At 47.5% G+C, this 22,457-nt stretch overlaps 1 protein-coding gene and 1 pseudogene across 4 annotated transcripts in view; both read right to left on the minus strand.

Annotated features, from left to right (window-relative positions):
- Nucleotides 1-474: 474 nt before the first annotated feature.
- LOC134935183 (CDC42 small effector protein 2-C-like) overlaps nucleotides 475-22,457 on the minus strand; it is a 76,247-nt gene continuing 54,264 nt past the window's right edge. For 2 of the 4 annotated variants that reach the window (XM_063930405.1, XM_063930406.1), the window contains one exon: nucleotides 475-868. The gene's annotated coding sequence lies outside the window, so the exon portion shown is untranslated. Of the gene's footprint in view, nucleotides 888-1,524; nucleotides 1,562-22,457 lie in introns of all 4 variants that reach the window. The other 2 variants (XM_063930407.1, XM_063930408.1) reach the window with 2 other exon arrangements.
- Nucleotides 16,730-16,848, minus strand: LOC134937922 (5S ribosomal RNA; annotated as a pseudogene).

The raw sequence follows: 22,457 nt of genomic DNA on the forward strand, positions 1-22,457 counted from the left end.
CGTTTTTTTGTCCATAGCGTTATAGTAATCTATAGTCATCTATCATGCACCAGCCCCATGTTAGATACAAGAGACCCAACTGAACAAGCTCTCCTTCTCCGTGAGCAAGACTTTAAAGCACAGACCTCTACCTACATTCCCACAAAACAGAACAGCTCCTGTGTGATCGCACTGTCACAGCCCAGTTCTGCACCAAAATGCTAATTTCATGTAAAAACAGATCCGTCCATCTCAGGTTTGTCAAAAATGCATAAATTCACTTCTGCGCTATATGCTAACCCTCGCTATTTGTGTCCTGGAAGAGAAGAATTAGCTGAGTGATATAACCACATGTACATTGCAAAGTCACAGCAGAACCCTCTATTATTGGCATATGAAACGCACACGTAACCAGCATTTTGTAGAATCTCAGACACACCTATTTGTTTCCTTCAGACACCAAAAACGAAATAAAGAAAACACTATGCACAACACTCGTATTCCAAATCTATAGTTTTAATCAAGTTGTGAAAATAAAATTTGGCATTTCAGACATCGCATAAATAAGTTACATTGTGGCATCAATCTTTCAAAGAAAAAATCCAGTGTGGTCAACAGAGTATGGCCGCAGGATAGAATAGTGCACTTTAGAGAGTCTGCAAAACGCAGAAGTATAACGGCATTAATGCCATACGTGTAACATTTGTACCGTAACCATTAAAAAGCCAAAAATCTGAACTAGGTAAACTCAATTTCAGTAGAACATCCCCAACGTGCATGGTGGGTTCACACAAAAGTACGTCCTTCATATTTTCAGATCTTTTTCCACTCATTCTTTAGCAGGAAAAGGTTTGTGCAATGTCCCAGACCCCTTACTTGTCACGCAGCCCTGAAATAAATCAGAAATCCTATTATTAATAGAATCAGGAGAGTTTGCGGGGAAGGGGGAGCATCAAGTTAAGAATTAGCTACAAAGACAGCTACAAAGCCTTATCAAAATGCTGACCTCCTTAAGCATTTCTAAGTAGCTTATATGTCATTAAAGGCCGTGGAGGAGCCTTTGTTCTCTTGTGCGCATGCACCATCTTCTCAAATATCACTGGAGGATGGGCCCACCAGCCGGCACACAAGGTAAGACATGTAGCGAGAGGGGAGGGCCGGATGCAAAATGTTCCCCTCGGGTGTCAATATACCCCAGCTAGCACTGGCCCGGGACAAATAAATACATACTGGTAGCCTTATAGACTGTTGTCACCATAGTGTTAATTTGATTTTTACAATGGTTTGCGGGTTTGATACTTGTTTGAGTCTCAGCAATAAGGAGTTAAAAACATGCTGTCTGAGAAAGGCTGCCTTAACCTTTTTAGGTCAGACAGGACATAAAATAAGAGGTCTACTTTATGCCTGTTCTGCTTGTCGCTTGCACCCATTATTTATTAATAGTTTCTTGCACTTTACAAGTACCCATTAGCAGAGATATACAGAGTGAGCTCTTATGGAATAGTTGGTCCCAACACTTGTGTGTGTGTTTGAGTAAAGCGTTACCTTATATGGCGTAAGTCATACTCCATTTCAATGTTTACTGGAAGATGAACAAAGACGCGGGTCATTATACAGTACAGCTGTTCTACCCATTCACCACACTGGAGTTTCTGATTTTCACGGTTGTAAATATAAAATGGGTGTTAAAAATATGGTAAATTTATAGAGCTGTAAATTTGAAACTTCTTAATGTAAGTAAATATTAATCCATGGTTCTTTGCGTTACCCGAGGAGCACCCATAGCAGATATGGTAAAAAGTAACAGGACCATTTTTGTAGTTTATTCAATTATACACACCGGAGGTACAATCCAAGTTTTTGATCGGATTACCCATTTGGGTGTTATCGTTCACAAGCCACGCATCGGTGATGAAATCATTATGTCAACCCCATTTTCATCCCCTTAGGGGAGGTTTATTAAAATTCTAATTACGTAGTTTTCCTATTTCCCACCTGAAGAATACCTAGGTTACATTTCATCTTCCTAATTTATCGGGAATTAAGAGAATTAGCGATGAGTGAGTGAGGGCTTTTACAGACAGACAGACAGACATTTTAAACCTACCGGTAAATCTTTTTCTCGTAGTCCGTAGAGGATGCTGGGACTCCGTAAAGACCATGGGGATAGACTTTGGATCTGGGTGTGCACTGGCTCCTCCCTCTATGCCCCTCCTCCAGACCTCAGTTAGAGAAACTGTGCCCAGAGGAGACGGACAGTACGAGGAAAGTATTTTAGTTAATCTAAGGGCAAGATTCATACCAGCCACACCATATAACCTGTGATATACAATCTAGTTAACAGTATGAACAACAACATATCATCGGTCCATAACCGAGGAAACTATAACATAACCCTTATGAAAACAACTATATACAAGTCTTGCAGAAATAGTCCGCACTTGGGACGGGCGCCCAGCATCCTCTACGGACTACGAGAAAAAGATTTACCGGCAGGTTTAAAATCTTATTTTCTCTAACGTCCAAGAGGATGCTGGGGACTCCGTAAGGACCATGGGGATTATACCAAAGCTCCCAAACGGGCGGGAGAGTGCGGATGACTCTGCAGCACCGAATGAGCAAACAGGAGGTCCTCCTCAGCCAGGGTATCAAACTTATAGAACTTTGCAAAGGTGTTGGACGCCGACCAAGTAGCAGCTCGGCACAGCTGTAGTGCCGAGACCCCTCGGGCAGCCGCCCAAGACGAGCCCACCTTCCTAGTGGAATGGGCCTTAACCGATTTTGGTAACTGCAATCCTGCCGTAGAATACGCCTGCTGAATCGTGTTACAGTTCCAGCGAGCAATAGTCTGCTTTGAAGCAGGGCTGCCAACCTTGTTGGCTGCATATAGGACAAACAGTGCTTCTGTTTTTTTGATCCTAGCCGTTCTGGCCACGTAAATCTTCAAAGCCCTGACCACATCAAGGGACTCGGAATCCTCCAAGTCCCGTGTAGCCACAGGCACGACAATAGGTTGGTTCATATGAAAAGATGAGACCACCTTAGGTAGGAATTGAGGACGAGTCCGCAATTCCGCTCTATCCATATGGAAAACCAGCTTTTATGTGATAAAGCGCCAATTCCGAAACTCGCCTAGCCGAAGCCAAGGCTAATAACATGACCACCTTCCAAGTGAGATATTTCAACTCCACTGTTTGAAGTGGTTTAAACCAAGGTGACTTAAGAAAACTTAACACCACGTTAAGGTTCCAAGGCGCCACCGGAGGCACAAAAGGAGGCTGAATATGCAGTACTCCCTTCACATAGACCGACTGGAACACCCACGGTGTCACTAGGGCGTCCACAGCTACCGCCTGAGGATCTCTTGACCTGGCGCAATACCTTTGTAGCTTTTTGTTGAGACGGGACGCCATCATGTCTATTTGGGGCAATCCCCACCGACTTGCAATCTGTGCGAAAACTTCCTGATGAAGTCCCCACTCTCCTGGATGCAGGTCGTGTCGGCTGAGGAAGTCTGCTTCCCAGTTGTCCACTCCCGGAACTGCTGACAGTGCACTTACATGATTCTCCGCCCAGCGAAGAATTCTGGTAGCTTCCGCCATCGCCACTCTGCTCCTTGTGCCGCCTTGGCGGTTTACATGAGCTACTGCGGTGACGTTGTCCGACTGAATCAGCACCGGTCGGTCGCGAAGTAAGGTCTCCGCTTGACGTAGGGCGTTGAATATGGCCCTCAGTTCCAGGATGTTGATGTGAAGACAAGTCTCTTGACTTGACCAAAGGCCTTGGAAACTTCTTCCCTGTGTGACTGCTCCCCAACCGCGGAGGCTCGCGTCCGTGGTCACCAGGATCCAATCCTGAATGCCGAACCTGCGGCCCTCTAGAAGGTGAGCACTCTGCAGCGACCACAGGAGAGAAACCCTGGCCCTGGGGGACAGGGTGATCCGCTGATGCATGTGCAGATGTGACCCGGACCATTTGTCCAATAGGTCCCACTGGAAAGTCCTTGCATGGAACCTGCCGAAGGGAATGGCTTCGTATGTCCCCACCATTTTTCCCAGGACTTGAGTGCAATTATGCACTGACACTTGTTTCGGCTTCAACAGGTTCTTGACTAGAGTCCCGAGTTCCTGGGCTTTTTCTTCCGGAAGCAAAACCCTTTTCTGGTCTGTGTCCAGAATCATGCCCAAGAAGGACAGGCGAGTCGTAGGATCCAGCTGCGACTTTGGAATATTGAGAATCCAGCCGTGTTGCTGTAACACCTTCAGTGAAAGGGATACGCTGTTCTGCAACTTCTCCAGTGATCTCGCTTTTATGAGGAGATCGTCCAAGTACGGGATAATTGTGACACCCTGCTTTCGCAGGAGCACCATCATTTCCGTCATTACCTTGGTGAAAATTCTCGGGGCCGTGGAAAGCCCAAACGGCAACGTCTGAAATTGGTAATGACAATCCTGTATCGCAAATCTCAGGTATGCCTGATGAGGATATATGGGAACATGCAGGTATGCATCCTTTATGTCCAGCGATACCATAAAATCCCCCCCTTCCAGGCTAGCGATGACCGCTCTGAGCGATTCCATCTTGAACCGTTTTAAGTAAAGGTTCAGGGATTTTAAATTCAAAATGGGTCTGACCGAACCGTCCGGATTCGGGACCACAAACAGGGTTGAGTAGTACCCCTTCCCCCTCTGAAGCAGGGGAACCTCGGCCACCACTTGTTGAAGACACAATTTTTGAATCGCCTGTAACACTATCTCCCTTTCCAGGGGAGAAGTTGGTAGCGCCGATTTGAAAAACCGGGGAGGAGGCACCTCTTCGAATTCCAGCCTGTATCCCTGGGAAACAATTCCCATTGCCCATGGATCTACCTGTGATTGAACCCAGATGTGGCTGAAAAGTCGAAGACGTGCCCCCACTGGAGCGGACTCCCTCAGGGGAGCCCCAGCATCATGCGGTGGATTTTGCAGAGGCCGGGGAGGACTTCTGTTCCTGGGAACTAGCTGTGTTGTGCAGCTTTTTTCCTCTGCCCTTACCCCTGGCAAGAAAGGACGATCCACGTACTCTTTTGCTTTTATTTGAACGAAAGGACTGCATTTGATAATGAGGCGCTTTCTTAAATTGTGAGGGAACATAAGGCAAAAAATTCGATTTACCTGTCGTAGCTGTGGAGACGAGGTCCGAGAGGCCCTCTCCAAACAATTCCTCACCCTTGTACGGCAAAAACTCCATATGCCTCTTTGAGTCGGCATCCCCCGTCCACTGTCGGGTCCATAACACTCGCCTAGCAGAAATGGACATAGCGTTTATTCTGGAACCCAGTAAACTAATGTCTCTTTGAGCATCCCTCATATATAAGACAGCATCTTTTATATGCCCTAGGGTCATTAAAATGGTATCCTTATCAAGGGTCTCAATATCTGCTGATAAAGAATCTGTCCATGCTGCTACAGCACTACAAACCCAGGCCGACGCAAGTGCCGGCCTGAGCAACGTACCAGAATGAGTGTAAATGGACTTCAAGGTAACCTCCTGCTTGCGGTCAGCAGGATCCTTGAGGGTAGCCGTATCTTGGTACGGGAGCGCTATCTTTTTTGATAAGCGTGTCAAAGCTTTGTCTACCCTAGGGGAGGATTCCCACCGTATTCTGTCCTGTGACGGGAAAGGATACGCTGTTAAAATCCTTTTGGGAATCTGCAGTTTTTTGTCTGGAGTTTCCCATGCTTTTTCGCATAATTCGTTCAGCTCATGTGAGGAGGGAAAGGTGACCTCAGGTTTCTTTCCCTTATACATGTGTACCCTCGTGTCAGGGACAGGGGGTTCCTCAGTAATATGCAAAAAAAATCGAATACATTTAGCCACCCTTGGCTGCAATTTTGCATCATCGTAGTCGACACTGGAGTCTGAATCCGTGTCGGTATCTGTGTCAACTATTTGGGATAGTGGGCGCTTCTGAGACCCCGAAGGTCCCAGCGACATAGGGACAGACATGGGTTGACTCCCTGACTGTAGCCAAGCTTCAGCTTTGTCTAATCTTTTGTGCAATAAATTAACATTAGCACTTAAAACATTCCACATATCCATCCAGTCAGGTGTTGGCGCTGCCGACGGAGACCTAATATTCATACACTTCCCCTCCTCCTTAGGTGAGCCTTCAACCTCAGACATGTCGACACACGCGTACCGACACACACCACACACAGGGAAGCTCTTTTCTGAAGACAGGTTCCCCACCAGGCCCTTTGGAGAGACAGAGAGAGAGTATGCCAGCACACACCCCAGCGCTATATGACCCGGGAAAAAACACAGAATGTTTACCCAGTAGCGCTTATGTATAATGTATATGCGCCAATTATGTGCACCCCCTCTACTTTAAAACCCTCTTTCACCGCGTGTCAAGCAGGGGAGAGTCCGGGGAGCTTCCTCTCAGCGGTGCTGTGGAGAAAAAATGGCGCTGGCGAGTGCTGAGGGAGAAGCCCCGCCCCCTCTGCGGCAGGCTTCTGTCCCGCTCAAATTTACTAACAACATGGCGGGGGCTCTTTTTATACATGTACAGTGCCCAGCTGTACATGTATATATATATATATATATATATATATATATATATGTGTATTTGCCACCTGAGGTGTTTATTGCTGCCCAGGGCGCCCCCCCTGCGCCCTGCACCCTTACAGTGACCGGAGTGTGTGAGGTGAATGGGAGCAATGGCGCGCCGCTTCACTGCTGTGCGTTACCTCTTATGAAGATCATGTCTTCTGCCGCCTCTGAAGTCTTTTCCTCACATACTCACCGGCCTCTTTCTTCCGGCTCTGCAAGGAGGACGGCGGCGCGGCTCTGGGACGGACGGCGAGGGTGAGACCTGCGTACCGATCCCTCTGGAGCTAATGGTGTCCAGTAGCCTAAGAACCAGAGCCCTGAAACTCAGAAAAGTGGGTCTGTTTCTCTCTCCTCAGTCCCTCGATGCAGGGAGTCTGTTGCCAGCAGGCTCCCTGAAAATAAAAAACCTAACTAAAATACTTTCTTTTACAGGAAACTCAGGAGAGCTCCCTGAAAGCACCCAGTCTCCACTGGGCACAGTATCAAACGGAGGTCTGGAGGAGGGGCATAGAGGGAGGAGCCAGTGCACACCCAGATCCAAAGTCTTTCTTAAAGTGCTCATGTCTCCTGCGGAGCCAGTCTATTCCCATGGTCCTTACGGAGGTCCCAGCATCCTCTAGGACGTTAGAGAAATATGTTTCCCTTTATTTCATGGGATTCACCTAAGGCAGTGTGATGTGGCATGCATCTGTGCTTAGGTGTCTGCAGGTGTGACCATCATGTGTGAGGAAAAGGATGCCATTCAGATAAACTGACGGATGAATGAATATAGGAAGTACATATTTAAGAACTTTAAACATACAAGTCAAGTATTGAGTCTTGTTCAATTATCATACTTTATGAGCTGCATGGTTTTGTCAACATAATTTATATGCGCCAATAAATTGCATTTCTTTACCTTCACATAATATACAGAGTCTGAGTATATTTACTAAACGGACATAGGGGGTAAGTCAGGCTGCAGCGTTCAGTCTGAATTACTATGCGCAGGACGCACTATGCATATATGATATATCCATACAGTCAGGATAAAAGATACCTTTATGTGCGGAGTTCTATCTTGTCCATTGTGAGTGGGGTACGCCATCCAGGCTTAGCTGATTCATCATTGTCTGAGAGAATAATTTAATACTGACATTTAAAGACTTACTACACTATGATGGTTTATTTCATTTTTCATTGCATATTATGAGACATTGTGCGGATTAGAAGAGTCTTCCACATTCCAACAGGAGGCGCCCATTGAATTTGGATTCTTCTATCATATATATGGACATTAAGTATATATTTTTCATGTGAAAACATCCTTAGCGCCTTTATTTGAGTATTTGCTTTTTTCACTGCATTTTGGTAGGGGTTAGGTGGACCCTTTTTTCCTCAAGTGGCTGCATAAGTGTGTTTGCGCCTTGGGTTTCCGATTCCCTCTTTTAGCATCTATTTAGTAGCAGGCCATCCGTTCTTGTGAATTCCGTAGAAAATGAAGAGAGAATCTGTCTTTCTGATGGCACTTGTGCGATCCACTTAGATCTTTCATGCTCGGACTACGTCCCGCGATGCATCTCCCGCAGAAAGTCCCGATACCTGAAAAGCCGGGACTACATTTTCTTCATTAAGGTGGCATTTAGACACCACCTTAGGAAGATACCAAGACCTAGTTCTGAGAACTGCTTTATCTGGATAAAAAAAAAAAAAAAAAACAAACAGAAAAGGAGAACAATATGACAGTGCTCCTAAATCGGATACTCTTCTAGCACACACCATAGCCAGTAGAAAGAGAACTTTAGCTGCCAACCATTTAAGATCCACTTTATTAAGTGGTTCAAACGGAGCAACTTGAAGGGCTTTGCGGACTAGACTTAAGTCCCATGGCGCTGTAGGAAGAACAGAAGGAGGTTGAATGCGCAGCATTCCCTGGAAAAAGTACGCACATCCTGTAAATTGGCAATTTTTCTTTTGGAACCCTACAATCAATGCTGATACTTGTACTCTCAAAGAAGCCACCTTCAAACCGTTATCCATTCCTGCCTGAAGGAAATCTAAGACCCTAGAAACTTGGAAAGATTTCAGGTCCATATTTCTTTCTCTGCACCATGAATATAGGCCTGCCATATTCGGTGATAAATGCGAGCCGAGGAGGGTTTCCTTTCTCTGTGCATTGTTTTAATAAACCTGTAGTGAGAATCCTCTTGACTTCAGGATAGAGGTTTCAAGAGCCACGCCGTCAATGATAGTCGATTCAGATGCCTGTGATAACAAGGACCCTGCCTTAGTAGATCTGGACGTTGAGGGAGCAGACGTGGAGCATCTATCGACATTCTCTGCAGATCTGTGTACCATTGCCTTCTGGGCCAAGCCGGAGCTATTAGAATCACGGCACCCTTTGCTTCTTTTATCTTCCTCACCACCCTGGTAGCAGGATGATTGGAGGAAATAGATACGCCAGCTGAAACTCCCATTTCACTGACAAGGCGTCCACAAAAATGGCTCTAGGATCCTTTGTTCTTGTCCCGTATGCGGGCACTTTGTTGTTCAGATGGGACACCATGAGATCTCTCTCTGGCAAACCGCACTTGTCTACCAGAGTCTGAAAGACTTCCGGGTGTAGAGCCCATTCGCTTGCTTGAATGGCGTGTCGACTGAGAAAATCCGCATCCCAGTTTAGGACTCTCGGAACGAATACTGCGGACAATCCTGGAAGATGGAGTTCTGCCCACTTTAGTATGCGACTTACCTCCTTCATTGCTGTTTGGCTGCACGTTCCTCCCTGATGGTTGAGGTACGCCCCCGCCGTTAAATTGTCCGAGCAGATCTGGACTGGTCTTCCTTGAAGAGTGTCCTTTGCCTGAATCAGTTCCATGTATATGGCCTGAAGTTCTAACAGATTTATTGGCAGGCAACTTTCTTCTATGGTCCATTGTTCCCAGAACCATAATCTTCCACACCCTGCTCCCCAGCCTTGGAGACTGCCATCTGTTGTCAGTATCTCCCATCGGATATCCAAAAGGTTCACCTTTGTCTAGATGGGATGTCTGTAGCTACCAGGCTGATGACTTTCTTACCTTGTGTGAAAGCACCATAGTCTGTTTCTTTATTGTCTGATGTATTCCATCTGGATAGAATCAGACACTGCCGAGGTTTTGAGTGAAATTGTACAAACTCCACCATGTCGAATGTTGACACCATCAAACCCATCAGTCACATAGCTGCGTGGATTGATATCATTTTTACTGTGTAACAACTCCTGAGTACTTGATTGTACCTTGGATATCTCGTTCCGAGGTAATCCATTTTCTGCAGACTTAAATTCAGTACAGCCCCACAGTGAGTCATCCGTTGTGACGGAACCAGAGATGACTTTGCCCAGTTATGAACCACCAGTGCCTCTGCAGACAAGTCATTGCCTGTTGGAGATGGCACAGAAGCCTTTCCTGTGCCAGGATAAAAAAGGTGGTCGAGCTATGGCAATTTTCTTATCCCCTTCTTACCGAGATAAGCTGCCATAATCCTCATATTTTTGGTAAATACTTTGGAGGCTGTGGCTAACCCAAAGGGTAAGGTCTGGAACTGAAAAATAAGATTTTACTTACCGATAAATCTATTTCTCGTAGTCCGTAGTGGATGCTGGGGACTCCGTCAGGACCATGGGGATTAGCGGCTCCGCAGGAGACAGGGCACAAAAATAAAGCTTTAGGATCAGGTGGTGTGCACTGGCTCCTCCCCCTATGACCCTCCTCCAAGCCTCAGTTAGGATACTGTGCCCGGACGAGCGTACACAATAAGGAAGGATTTTGAATCCCGGGTAAGACTCATACCAGCCACACCAATCACACCGTACAACTTGTGATCTGAACCCAGTTAACAGTATGACAACGTAGGAGCCTCTGAACAGACGGCTCACAACAAGAACAACCCGATTTTTTTGTAACAATAACTATGTACAAGTATTGCAGACAATCCGCACTTGGGATGGGCGCCCAGCATCCACTACGGACTACGAGAAATAGATTTATCGGTAAGTAAAATCTTATTTTCTCTAACGTCCTAGTGGATGCTGGGGACTCCGTCAGGACCATGGGGATTATACCAAAGCTCCCAAACGGGCGGGAGAGTGCGGATGACTCTGCAGCACCGAATGAGAGAACTCCAGGTCCTCTTTAGCCAGGGTATCAAATTTGTAGAATTTTACAAACGCGTTCTCCCCCGACCACGTAGCTGCTCGGCAGAGTTGTAATGCCGAGACCCCTCGGGCAGCCGCCCAGGATGAGCCCACCTTCCTTGTGGAATGGGCCTTGACAGATTTAGGCTGTGGCAGGCCTGCCACAGAATGTGCAAGTTGAATTGTGCTACAAATCCAACGAGCAATCGTCTGCTTAGAAGCAGGAGCACCCAGCTTGTTGGGTGCATACAGTATAAACAGCGAGTCAGATTTTCTGACTCCAGCCGTCCTTGAAATATATATTTTCAATGCCCTGACAACGTCCAGCAACTTGGAATCCTCCAAATCGCTAGCAGCCGCAGGCACCACAATAGGCTGGTTCAGGTGAAACGCTGACACCACCTTAGGCAGAAAATGAGGACGCGTCCGCAGTTCTGCCCTGTCCGAATGGAAAATCAGATATGGGCTTTTATACGATAAAACCGCCAATTCTGACACTCTCCTGGCTGAAGCCAGGGCCAGTAGCATGGTTACTTTCCATGTAAGATATTTCAAATCCGCCGATTTGAGTGGCTCAAACCAATGGGATTTGAGAAAATCCAAAACTACATTAAGGTCCCACGGAGCCACTGGGGGCACAACCGGGGGCTGTATATGTAGTACTCCTTTTACAAAAGTCTGGACTTCAGGAACTGAAGCCAATTCTTTCTGGAAGAAAATCGACAGGGCCGAAATTTGAACCTTAATGGACCCCAACTTGAGGCCCATAGACAATCCTGTTTGCAGGAAATGTAGGAATCGACCCAATTGAAATTCCTCCGTGGGGGCCTTCCTGGCCTCACACCACGCAACATATTTTCTCCAAATGCGGTGATAATGTTGTGCAGTCACCTCCTTCCTGGCTTTAACCAGTGTAGGAATGACCTCTTCTGGAATGCCTTTTTCCCTTAGAATTCGGCGTTCAACCGCCACGCCGTCAAACGCAGCCGCGGTAAGTCTTGGAATAGACACGGTCCCTGCTGAATCAGGTCCCGTCTTAGAGGTAGAGGCCACAGATTTTCCGTGAGCATCTCCTGAAGTTCCGGGTACCAAGTTCTTCTTGGCCAATCCGGAGCCACGAGTATCGTTCTTACTCCCCTTTGCCGTATAATTCTCAGTACTTTGGGTATGAGAGGCAGAGGAGGAAACACATACACTGACTGGAACACCCACGGTGTTACCAGAGCGTCCAAAGCTATTGCCTGAGGGTCTCTTGACCTGGCGCAATACCTGTCCAGTTTTTTGTCGAGGCGAGACGCCATCATATCCACCTTTGGTTTTTCCCAACGGTTCACAATCATGTGGAAGACTTCTGGATGAAGTCCCACTCTCCCGGGTGTAGATCGTGTCTGCTGAGGAAGTCTGCTTCCCAGTTGTCCACTCCCGGAATGAACACTGCTGACAGTGCTATCACATGATCTTCCGCCCAGCGAAGAATCCTTGCAGCTTCTGCCATTGCTCTCCTGCTTCTTGTGCCGCCCTGTCTGTTTACGTGGGCGACTGCCGTGATGTTGTCCGACTGGATCAACACCGGCTGACCCTGAAGCAGGGGTTTTGCCAGGCTTAGAGCATTGTAAATCGCTCTTAGCTCCAGTATATTTATGTGAAGAGACATCTCCAGGCTTGACCATACTCCCTGGAAGTTTCTTCCCTGTGTGACCGCTCCCCAGCCTCTCAGACTGGCATCCGTGGTCACCAGGACCCAGTCCTGTATGCCGAATCTGCGGCCTTCTAACAGATGAGCACTCTGCAACCACCACAGAAGAGACACCCTTGTCCGTGGCGATAAAGGTTAACCGCTGATGCATCTGCAGATGCGATCCGGACCATTTGTCCAGCAGATCCCACTGAAAAGTTAGTGCGTGGAATCTGCCGAATGGGATTGCTTCGTAAGAAGCCACCATCTTTCCCAGGACTCTTGTGCATTGATGCACAGACACTTTTCCTGGTTTTAGGAGGTTCCTGACAAGTTCGGATAACTCCTTGGCTTTCTCCTCCGGAAGAAACACCTTTTTCTGAACAGTGTCCAGAATCATTCCCAGGAACAGCAGATGTGTTGTCGGGGTCAACTGAGATTTTGGAAAATTCAGAATCCACCCGTGTTGTTGCAGCACTACTTGGGTTAGTGCTACTCCGTCCTCCAGCTGTTCTCTGGACCTTGCCCTTATCAGGAGATCGTCCAAGTAAGGGATAATTAATACGCCTCTTCTTCGCAGAAGAATCATCATTTCGGCCATTACCTTGGTAAAGACCAGAGGTGCCGTGGACAATCCAAACGGCAGCGTCTGAAACTGATAATGACAGTTTTGCACCACGAACCTGAGGTACCCTTGATGTGAAGGGCAAATTGGGACATGCAGGTAAGCATCTTTTATGTCCAGGGACACCATAAAGTCCCCTTCTTCCAGATTCGCTATCACTGCTCTGAGTGATTCCATCTTGAACTTGAATTTTTGTATGTACAGGTTCAAAGATTTCAGATTTAGAATAGGTCTTACCGAGCCGTCCGGCTTCGGTACCACAAATAGCGTGGAGTAATACCCCTTTTCCTGTTGTAGGAGGGGTACCTTGACTATCACCTGCTGAGAAAACAGCTTGTGAATGGCTTCCAATACCGTCGCCCTGTCTGAGGGAGACGTTGGCAAAGCAGACTTTAGGAACCGGCGAGGGGGAGACTTATCGAATTCCAACCTGTAACCCTGAGATACTACCTGCAGGATCCAGGGGTCCACCTGTGAGCAAGCCCACTGCGCGCTGAAATTCTTGAGTCGACCCCCCACCGTTCCTGAGTCCGCTTGTAAAGCCCCAGCGTCATGCTGAGGGCTTTGCAGAACCCGCGGAGGGCTTCTGTCCTGGGAAGGAGCTGCTTGCTGCCCTCTCTTACCCTTTCCTCTGCCTCGGGGCAGATACGACTGTCCTTTTGCCCGCTTCTTATAGGACCGAAAGGACTGCGGCTGAAAAGACGGTGTCTTTTTCTGTTGGGAGGGGGTCTGAGGTAAAAAGGTGGATTTCCCGGCAGTTGCCGTGGCCACCAAATCCGATAGACCGACGCCAAATAATTCCTCCCCTTTATACGGCAATACTTCCATATGCCGTTTGGAATCCGCATCACCTGACCACTGTCGTGTCCATAAACTTCTTCTGGCAGATATGGACATCGCACTTACTCTCGATGCCAGAGTGCAAATATCCCTCTGAGCATCTCGCATATAAAGAAAAGCATCCTTTAATTGCTCTAAAGTCTGTAAAATACTGTCCCTATCCAGGGTATCAATATTTTCAGTCAGGGAATCCGACCAGACCACCCCAGCACTGCACATCCAGGCTGAGGCGATGGCTGGTCGCAGTATAACACCAGTATGTGTGTATATACTTTTTAGGGTGGTTTCCAGCCTCCTATCAGCTGGATCCTTGAGGGCGGCCGTATCAGGAGACGGTAACGCCACTTGTTTTGATAAGCGTGTGAGCGCCTTATCCACCTTAGGGGGTGTTTCCCAGCGCGCCCTAACCTCTGGCGGGAAAGGGTATAATGCCAATAACTTTTTTTTTTGAAATTAGCACTTTTCTATCTGGGTTAACCCACGCTTCATCACATACATCATTCAATTCCTCTGATTCAGGAAAAACTACAGGTAGTTTTTTCACCCCCCACATAATACCCCTTTTTGTGGTACTTGTAGTATCAGAGATATGCAAAGCCTCCTTCATTGCCGTGATCATATAACGTGTGGCCCTACTGGAAAATACGTTTGTTTCTTCACCGTCGACACTAGATTCAGTGTCCGTGTCTGGGTCTGTGTCGACCGACTGAGGTAAAGGGCGTTTTACAGCCCCTGACGGTGTCTGAGACGCCTGGGCAGGTACTAACTGGTTTTCCGGCCGTCTCATGTCGTCAACTGATTTTTGTAATGTGCTGACATTATCACGTAATTTCATAAACAAAGCCATCCATTCCGGTGTCGACTCCCTGGGGGGTGACATCACCATTACCGGCAATTGCTCTGCCTCCACACCAACATCGTCCTCATACATGTCGACACACACGTACCGACACACAGCAGACACACAGGGAATGCTCTATTGAAGACAGGACCCCACTAGCCCTTTGGGGAGACAGAGGGAGAGTTTGCCAGCACACACCCAAGCGCTATAATATATATGGGAACAACCCTATATAAGTGTTGTATCCTTATAGCAGCTTAAATATAGTAATATCGCCAAAACAAGTGCCCCCCCCCTCTCTGTTTTACCCTGTTTCTGTAGTGCAGTGCAGGGGAGAGTCCTGGGAGCCTTCCTCACAGCGGAGCTGAGCAGGAAAATGGCGCTGTGTGCTGAGGAGAATAAGCCCCGCCCCCTATTTCGGCGGGCTCTTCTCCGGAGTTTGTGAGATCTGGCAGGGGTTAAATACATCCATATAGCCTCAAGGGCTATATGTGATGTATTTTTTAGCCATAAAAAGGTATTATACATTGCTGCCCAGGGCGCCCCCCCAGCGCCCTGCACCCTCCGTGACCGCTGTGTGAAGTGTGCAGACAACAATGGCGCACAGCTGCAGTGCTGTGCGCTACCTCAGGAAGACTGAAAAGTCTTCTGCCGCCTGCTTCTGGACCTCTTCCATCTTCGGCATCTGCAAGGGGGGTCGGCGGCGCGGCTCCGGGACCTGACTCCATGGCTGGGCCTGTGTTCGATCCCTCTGGAGCTAATGGTGTCCAGTAGCCTAAGAAGCCAATCCATCCTGCACGCAGGTGAGTTGACTTCTCTCCCCTAAGTCCCTCGATGCAGTGAGCCTGTTGCCAGCAGGACTCACTGAAAATAAAAAACCTAAAAACTTTTTCTAAGCAGCTCTTTAGGAGAGCCACCTAGATTGCACCCTGCTCGGACGGGCACAAAAACCTAACTGAGGCTTGGAGGAGGGTCATAGGGGGAGGAGCCAGTGCACACCACCTGATCCTAAAGCTTTATTTTTGTGCCCTGTCTCCTGCGGAGCCGCTGATACCCATGGTCCTGACGGAGTCCCCAGCATCCACTAGGACGTTAGAGAAATGTTGCTGGAGGATGGTGAACCTTGAGATACTGTAACACTGATAGAACAGTGCTATAGGAACCTGTAGATAAGCATCCTGACTATCCAGGGATACCATGTAATTCCATGGCTCCATGCCAAAACTATGGAGCGCAACGTCTCCATGTGAACCGTGGTACCCAAACTTATCCGTTTAGGATTTTGAGATTGGGGGTGAAAGGATCCTTCTGAACCCAAACCCGGTTGGAGTATAAACCCCCGTCCCTATTGTGCAGGGGTTACTGGAATGACTATTCCTGACAAAAGCAATTTCTGAACTGCTTCTTGCAAACCCCTGTCCTTTGCCTCTACTTGAGACGGACTGGAACAGAAACCTTCAAGAAGGATGCTTCTTGAAGAGAAACATAACCTAGAGATACCGCTTCTTGCACCCAGGCATCTGTTTGTAGACCGTTACCAGATCTGTGCAAACTGAAGAAGTTGGCCCCCTATCCTTGGGTCCCCCAGAAGGAGGCCCGCACCATCCTGCTGATGGCTTATCCTCTGGTTTGGAAGCTGGCCCTCTGGTTGCCTTTGCTTCTTTGCCTTACCAAACTTATTCTATTGGGGCTGTTACGTTCCTTTATGAACGACAAGGCCGAAAACCGAACCCCTATGTTTGGGGTTATATGTGGAAGGAAACGTGACCCTCTTGGGGTCTGATTTTGACTCTAGAATATCTGTTAACTCCTTACCAAACAAACTTCCAGCCAAAAGGCAAAGTTTCCAGAACCTTCTTTGATTCTGAATCAGCTTTTCATGTATATAAGCAAACCTGTTCTGCGAGCAACTATTGTTAATGCTGATGCCCTAGAACATTATTGTCCATATGAGCTATATGGGATTCTTGCTCCCTTGCAGGTGCTTAAACACCTGTCTTCCAGTACCTCAGCCTAGTGTACCTACAGCACCTGCTATTCCAAGGTGGTCTCCCATCCAAGAACTAACCAGGCCCAACACTGCTTAGCTTCCAAGATCTAGTGAGATTGGGCCTATCCAGTGTGGTGTGGCTGTAGATTGCAAGGTGAAGTCATGGCTGGCCTTATGACTGCCCCAGACAGAGACAATATGGTTTTCAGAAAGCCATCCCTCTTTTGACGTTGACGTCAAAGGCCATATATATTTTGCACTATCAAATGATATGCGTATCTCTTTAGGAGGCATTTCCCATTTTTAAACAGTCTCCAGCTGGAAAAGGATATTTGGAATCCCATTTACTGGGAACCTGTATTCTTTATTGGGTATAGCCCAAACTTTTTCCATGATTTTCATCAGCTGCTGGGGTCCCCCATGAGGAGGCCCTATTTTTTTGAAAAGTTTAAACATAGGTACCTTGTTTTTAACAAAGGCTCTGCTGAATCCTCTAAGGACAGAAAAGCCTTTACTGCTCTCATTAACTCAGCTATATTCACAGAGCTGATACCTTTTACCTGTTCTCTGCCGAAGAAGAGTATATAGAGCTTTCATCGTTTGATGAATCATCCTGTGTAGCCGATGATTTATTTACACTCTGTTTCTCAGCTTGTTTTATTAGAGAAGCTGTTGGAGACGCCGTAGGTAGAGAGCTGCCTGTATGGGTTAATAATGAACCCTTTTCCTGGTACCGAAGCTGTAGGAATTAACCTTTCAGCTATACTGGACAAGGTTTGTGGAAACATCGCCCAAAGGGGATTTATCTGTACTTGACGTAGATCCTGTACCAGATCAGAGAGGATAATACAGTTTTTGCAAGACAACATGATATGAGTGTTGGTGTTACTGTAAGTGTACTCTCGTTACCTTTGCCGCTCTTAGACATGATAATCAGCACTTTCACAGTGTACTACATAATTTGTGACTGTAACCACTTTATTGTTCTAAAGTGATATCAATCTGACCCTTACCCATGCACCAGCATTGAGGATCAGAAGACCAACTGACAAACCTATATTAAAGTCAGCAGTCACACTGTCAGTCACATGTTATATATTAGTCATATGAGCACATAATCAACTACAAACACATTTAAAAAGTATGTAGGAGTAAATATTACTGAATTTTGCTTTATACAGATCTTAACGTATTCAGACGCATTGCGAAGAAAACCACAGTAATGTACACAGACTCATATGCAATAGGCATTTAACTATTCATACTGACAAAAGTAGATAGAAATTTAGTGCTGTATAACCCACTCGGTAGAGTGGGATACAGGGAGACTCACCTCACTTCCAAGATCGATCAATACGTTAGCGAGCGCCAAGTGGATCCAGGCGCTACTAGTGTACACCGACGCACTGTGCATACAGATGCCTGTATTGCGACTGGGTCTCCTTGCGGTAGCGCTTAGTGAACACAGCCGCAGCGGCCTATGCTGCGACCGAGACCCCTCGTGGTAGCATCTGAGATGGAAGTGAGGCAACAGTTCATGGCGGGAGACTCGCGGAAACTGGTCATGAACTGGGGGGAGGGGCGACCAGGAGAGCGTCTCATTCCCCACCGCTGACATCAACCCTAGGGATAGCAGCCTCATACTATTCCTGGTGCCTTATGATCCCTAAGGCCCAACGCTGGAGCACCCTGGGTGGTGGCGCATCAGCTACTGTTTGGTAGTCTCATTTCAATACAGTGCGGCTGTGTCCGTGTTCCCTGACTACGGGGAACCGATGCCTTTCCTTCTTCCCCGTGCTCCGGCCAGAGCCTTGTAACATCTGCTGGACCTGCTAGTATATCCGACACAGACGCCCGTCGAGACAGCACTGCACACATGAGTAAGCGTTGTTGCGACCAGGCGGAGAGTTGTTGGAGCGACTCGTTCCAATATGCGTATAAGACGCTGTTAAGAAAGATCGCTCAAAAACATAGTAAGACTATAAAATAAAATAAGAAAGCTTAGGGCTGCCCCAGAACAGCAGCCCTCTGACCATGGTCCGGCTCCTGCCGCACCAAACAAAAAACTGATTTGCCTGAGCCAGTGGGCGGGGATATATGGATGGGCCCGTTGCATCCTGGGAGGCCAGAAAGTTTGTGACCGTTGGGTGCCAATCTGTCGCTCCATCATATCCCATTGTTATCCTGTGGATAACCTGTGAACCCTGCCGGAGAAACTAGGATTTTTGTTACAGGGGCAAGGCAGCAACTTAGGTCTCCCCTATTCGCAGATGATTAGGATCATGCAAATTAATTCTAACATACAGGTAGCTGCTGAACAAATGGATTTATTGATCCAGAAATTTGTAATATGTGGGTCTCAAAATCCTGTGTTTTTCCTGGATTTGTGAAACCGGGAAAAAATAAGATTTTAAACCTACCGGTAAATCTTTTTCTCGTAGTCTGTAGAGGATGCTGGGGACTCCGTAAGGACCATGGGGATAGACGGGCTAGGCAGGAGACATGGGCACTTTAAGAAAGACTTTAGATCTGGTGTCCACTGGCTCCAACCTCTACGCCCCTCCTCTAGACCTCAGTTAGAGAAACTGTGCCCAGAGGAGACGGATAGTACGAGGAAAGGATTTTTGTTAATCCAAGGGCAAGATTCATACCAGCCACACCAATCACACCGTATAACTTGTGTATCTATTAAGCAGTTAACAGTATGAAAAAAACAACGTAGCATCAGTCCAACCTGATGAAACTATAACATAACCCTTATGTAAGCAAAACTATATACAAGTCTCGCAGAAGTAGTCCGCACTTGGGACTGGCGTCCAGCATCCTCTACGGACTACGAGAAAAAGATTTACCGGTATGTTTAAAATCTTATTTTATCTAACGTCCTAGAGGATGCTGGGACTCCGTAAGGACCATGGGGATTATACCAAAGCTCCCAAACGGGTGGGAGAGTGCGGATGACTCTGCAGCACCGAATGAGCAAACAGGAGGTCCTCCTCAGCCAGGGTATCAAACTTATAGAACTTTGCAAAGGTGTTTGAACCCGACCAAGTAGCAGCTCGGCACAGTTGTAGTGCCGAGACCCCTCGGGCAGCCGCCCAAGACGAGCCCACCTTCCTAGTGGAATGGGACTTGACCGATTTTGGTAACGGCAATCCAGCCGTAGAATGCGCCTGCTGAATCGGTGTTACAGATCCAGCGAGCAATAGTCTGCTTCGTAGCAGGGGCGCCAACCTTGTTGGCTGCATATAGGACAAACAGTGCTTCTGTTTTCCTGACTCTAGCCGTTCTGGCCACATAAATTTTCAAAGCCCTGACTACATCAAGGGACTCGGAATCCTCCAAATCTCGTGTAGCCACAGGCACCACAATAGGTTGGTTCATATGAGAAGATGACACCACCTTAGGCAAGAATTGAGGACGGGTCCACAATTCCACCCTATCCATATGGAAAACCAGATAGGGGCTTTTATGAGACAAAGCCGCCAATTCCGACACTCGCCTAGCCGAAGCCAAGGCTAATAACATGACCACCTTCCAAGTGAGATATTTTAACTCCACCGTTTGAAGTGGTTCAAACCAGTGCGACTTAAGGAAACTCAACACCACGTTAAGGTCCCAAGGCGCCACCGGAGGTATAAAAGGAGGTTGAATATGCAGCACTCCCTTCACAAAAGTCTGTACTTCTGGGAGAGAAGCCAATTCTTTTTGAAAGAAAATGGATAAGGCCGAAATCTGAACCTTAATGGAGCCTAATTTTAGGCCCAAATTCACTCCCGTCTGTAGGAAGTGAAGGAAACGGCCCAGATGGAATTCTTCCATAGGAGCATTCCTGGCCTCACACCAAGAAAAATATTTTCGCCATATCCGGTGATAATGTTTCACTGTCACGTCTTTCCTAGCCTTTATCAGAGTAGGAATGACCTCATCCGGAATTCCCTTTTCCGCTAGGATCCGGCGTTCAACCGCCATGCCGTCATACGCAGCCGCGGTAAGTCTTGGAACAGACATGGCCCCTGTTGTAACAGGTCCTGTCTTAGAGGAAGAGGCCACGGATCTTCTGTGAGCATTTCCAGCAGATCCGGATACCAGGTCCTTCGTGGCCAATCTGGAACAATGAGAATTGTTCTCACTCCTCTTTTTCTTATTATTCTCAACACCTTGGGTATGAGAGGAAGAGGAGGAAACACATAGACTGACTGGAACACCCACGGTGTCACTAGGGCGTCTACTGCTACCGCCTGAGGGTCTTTTGATTTGGCGCAATACCTCTGTAGTTTTTTGTTGAGGCGGGACGCCATCATGTCTATCTGGGGCAATCCCCACTGACTTGCAATCTGTGCGAAGACTTCCTGATGAAGTCCCCACTCCCCTGGATGCAGGTCGTGTCTGCTAAGGAAGTCTGCTTCCCAGTTGTCCACTCCCGGAATGAACACTGCTGACAGTGCGCTTACATGATTTTCCGCCCAGCAAAGAATCCTGGTGGCTTCCGCCATTGCCACTCTGCTCCTTGTGCCGCCTTGGCGGTTTACATGAGCCACTGCGGTGATGTTGTCTGACTGGATCAGAACTGGTTGGTCGCGAAGTAAGTTCTCCGCTTGACGTAGGGCGTTGTATATGGCCCTCAGTTCCAGGATGTTGATGTGAAGACAAGTCTCTTGACTTGTCCAAAGTCCTTGGAAGTTTCTTCCCTGTGTGACTGCTCCCCACCCTCTGAGGCTCGCGTCCATGGTCACCAGGATCCAATCCTGAATGCCGAACCTGCGGCCTTCTAAAAGGTGAGCACTCTGCAGCCACCACAGGAGAGATACCCTGGCCCTGGGGGACAGGGTGATCAGCTGATGAATTTGTAGATGTGACCCGGACCACTTGTCCAATAGGTCCCATTGGAAAGTCCTTGCATGGAACCTGCCGAAGGGAATGGCTTCGTATGTTGCCACCATCTTTCCCAGGACTTGAGTGCAATGATGCACAGACACTTGTTTTGGCTTCAATAGGTTCTTGACTAGAGTCATGAGTTCCTGAGCTTTTTCTATCTGAAGAAAAACCCTTTTCTGGTCTGTGTCCAGAATCATGCCCAAGAAGGTCAGACGAGTCGTAGGAACCAGCTGTGACTTTGGGATATTGAGAATCCAGCCGTGTTGCTGTAACACCTTCAATGAAAGTGACACGCTGTTCAGTAACTTCTCTCGTGATCTCGCTTTTATGAGGAGATGGTCCAAGTATGGGATAATTGTGACACCCTGCTTGCGCAGGAGCACCATCATTTCCGCCATTACCTTGGTGAAAATCATCGGGGCCATGGAAAGCCCAAACGGCAATGTCTGAAATTGGTAATGACAATCCTGTACCGCAAATCTCAGGTACGCCTGGTGAGGTGGATAAATGGGGACATGAAGGTATGCATCCTTTATGTCCAGAGATACCATAAAATCCCCCCCTTCCAGACTCGCGATGACCGCTCTGAGCGATTCCATCTTGAACTTGAACCGTTTTAAGTATAGGTTCAGGGATTTTAAATTCAATATGCGTCTGACCGAACCGTCCGGTTTCGGAACTACAATCAGGGTTGAGTAGTATCCCTTCCCTCTCTGAAGCAGGGGAACTTCGACCACCACTTGTTGAAGACACAATTTGTGAATAGCATTTAACACCATCTCCCTTTCTAGGGGAGAAGTCGGTAGAGCCGATTTGAAAAACCGGCGAGGAGGCACCTCTTCGAATTCCAGCTTGTAACCCTGAGAAACAATTTCTATA

The sequence above is a fragment of the Pseudophryne corroboree genome, chromosome 6 (assembly GCF_028390025.1).
Source record: "Pseudophryne corroboree isolate aPseCor3 chromosome 6, aPseCor3.hap2, whole genome shotgun sequence".
In the NCBI taxonomy this organism is placed as follows: domain Eukaryota; kingdom Metazoa; phylum Chordata; class Amphibia; order Anura; family Myobatrachidae; genus Pseudophryne; species Pseudophryne corroboree.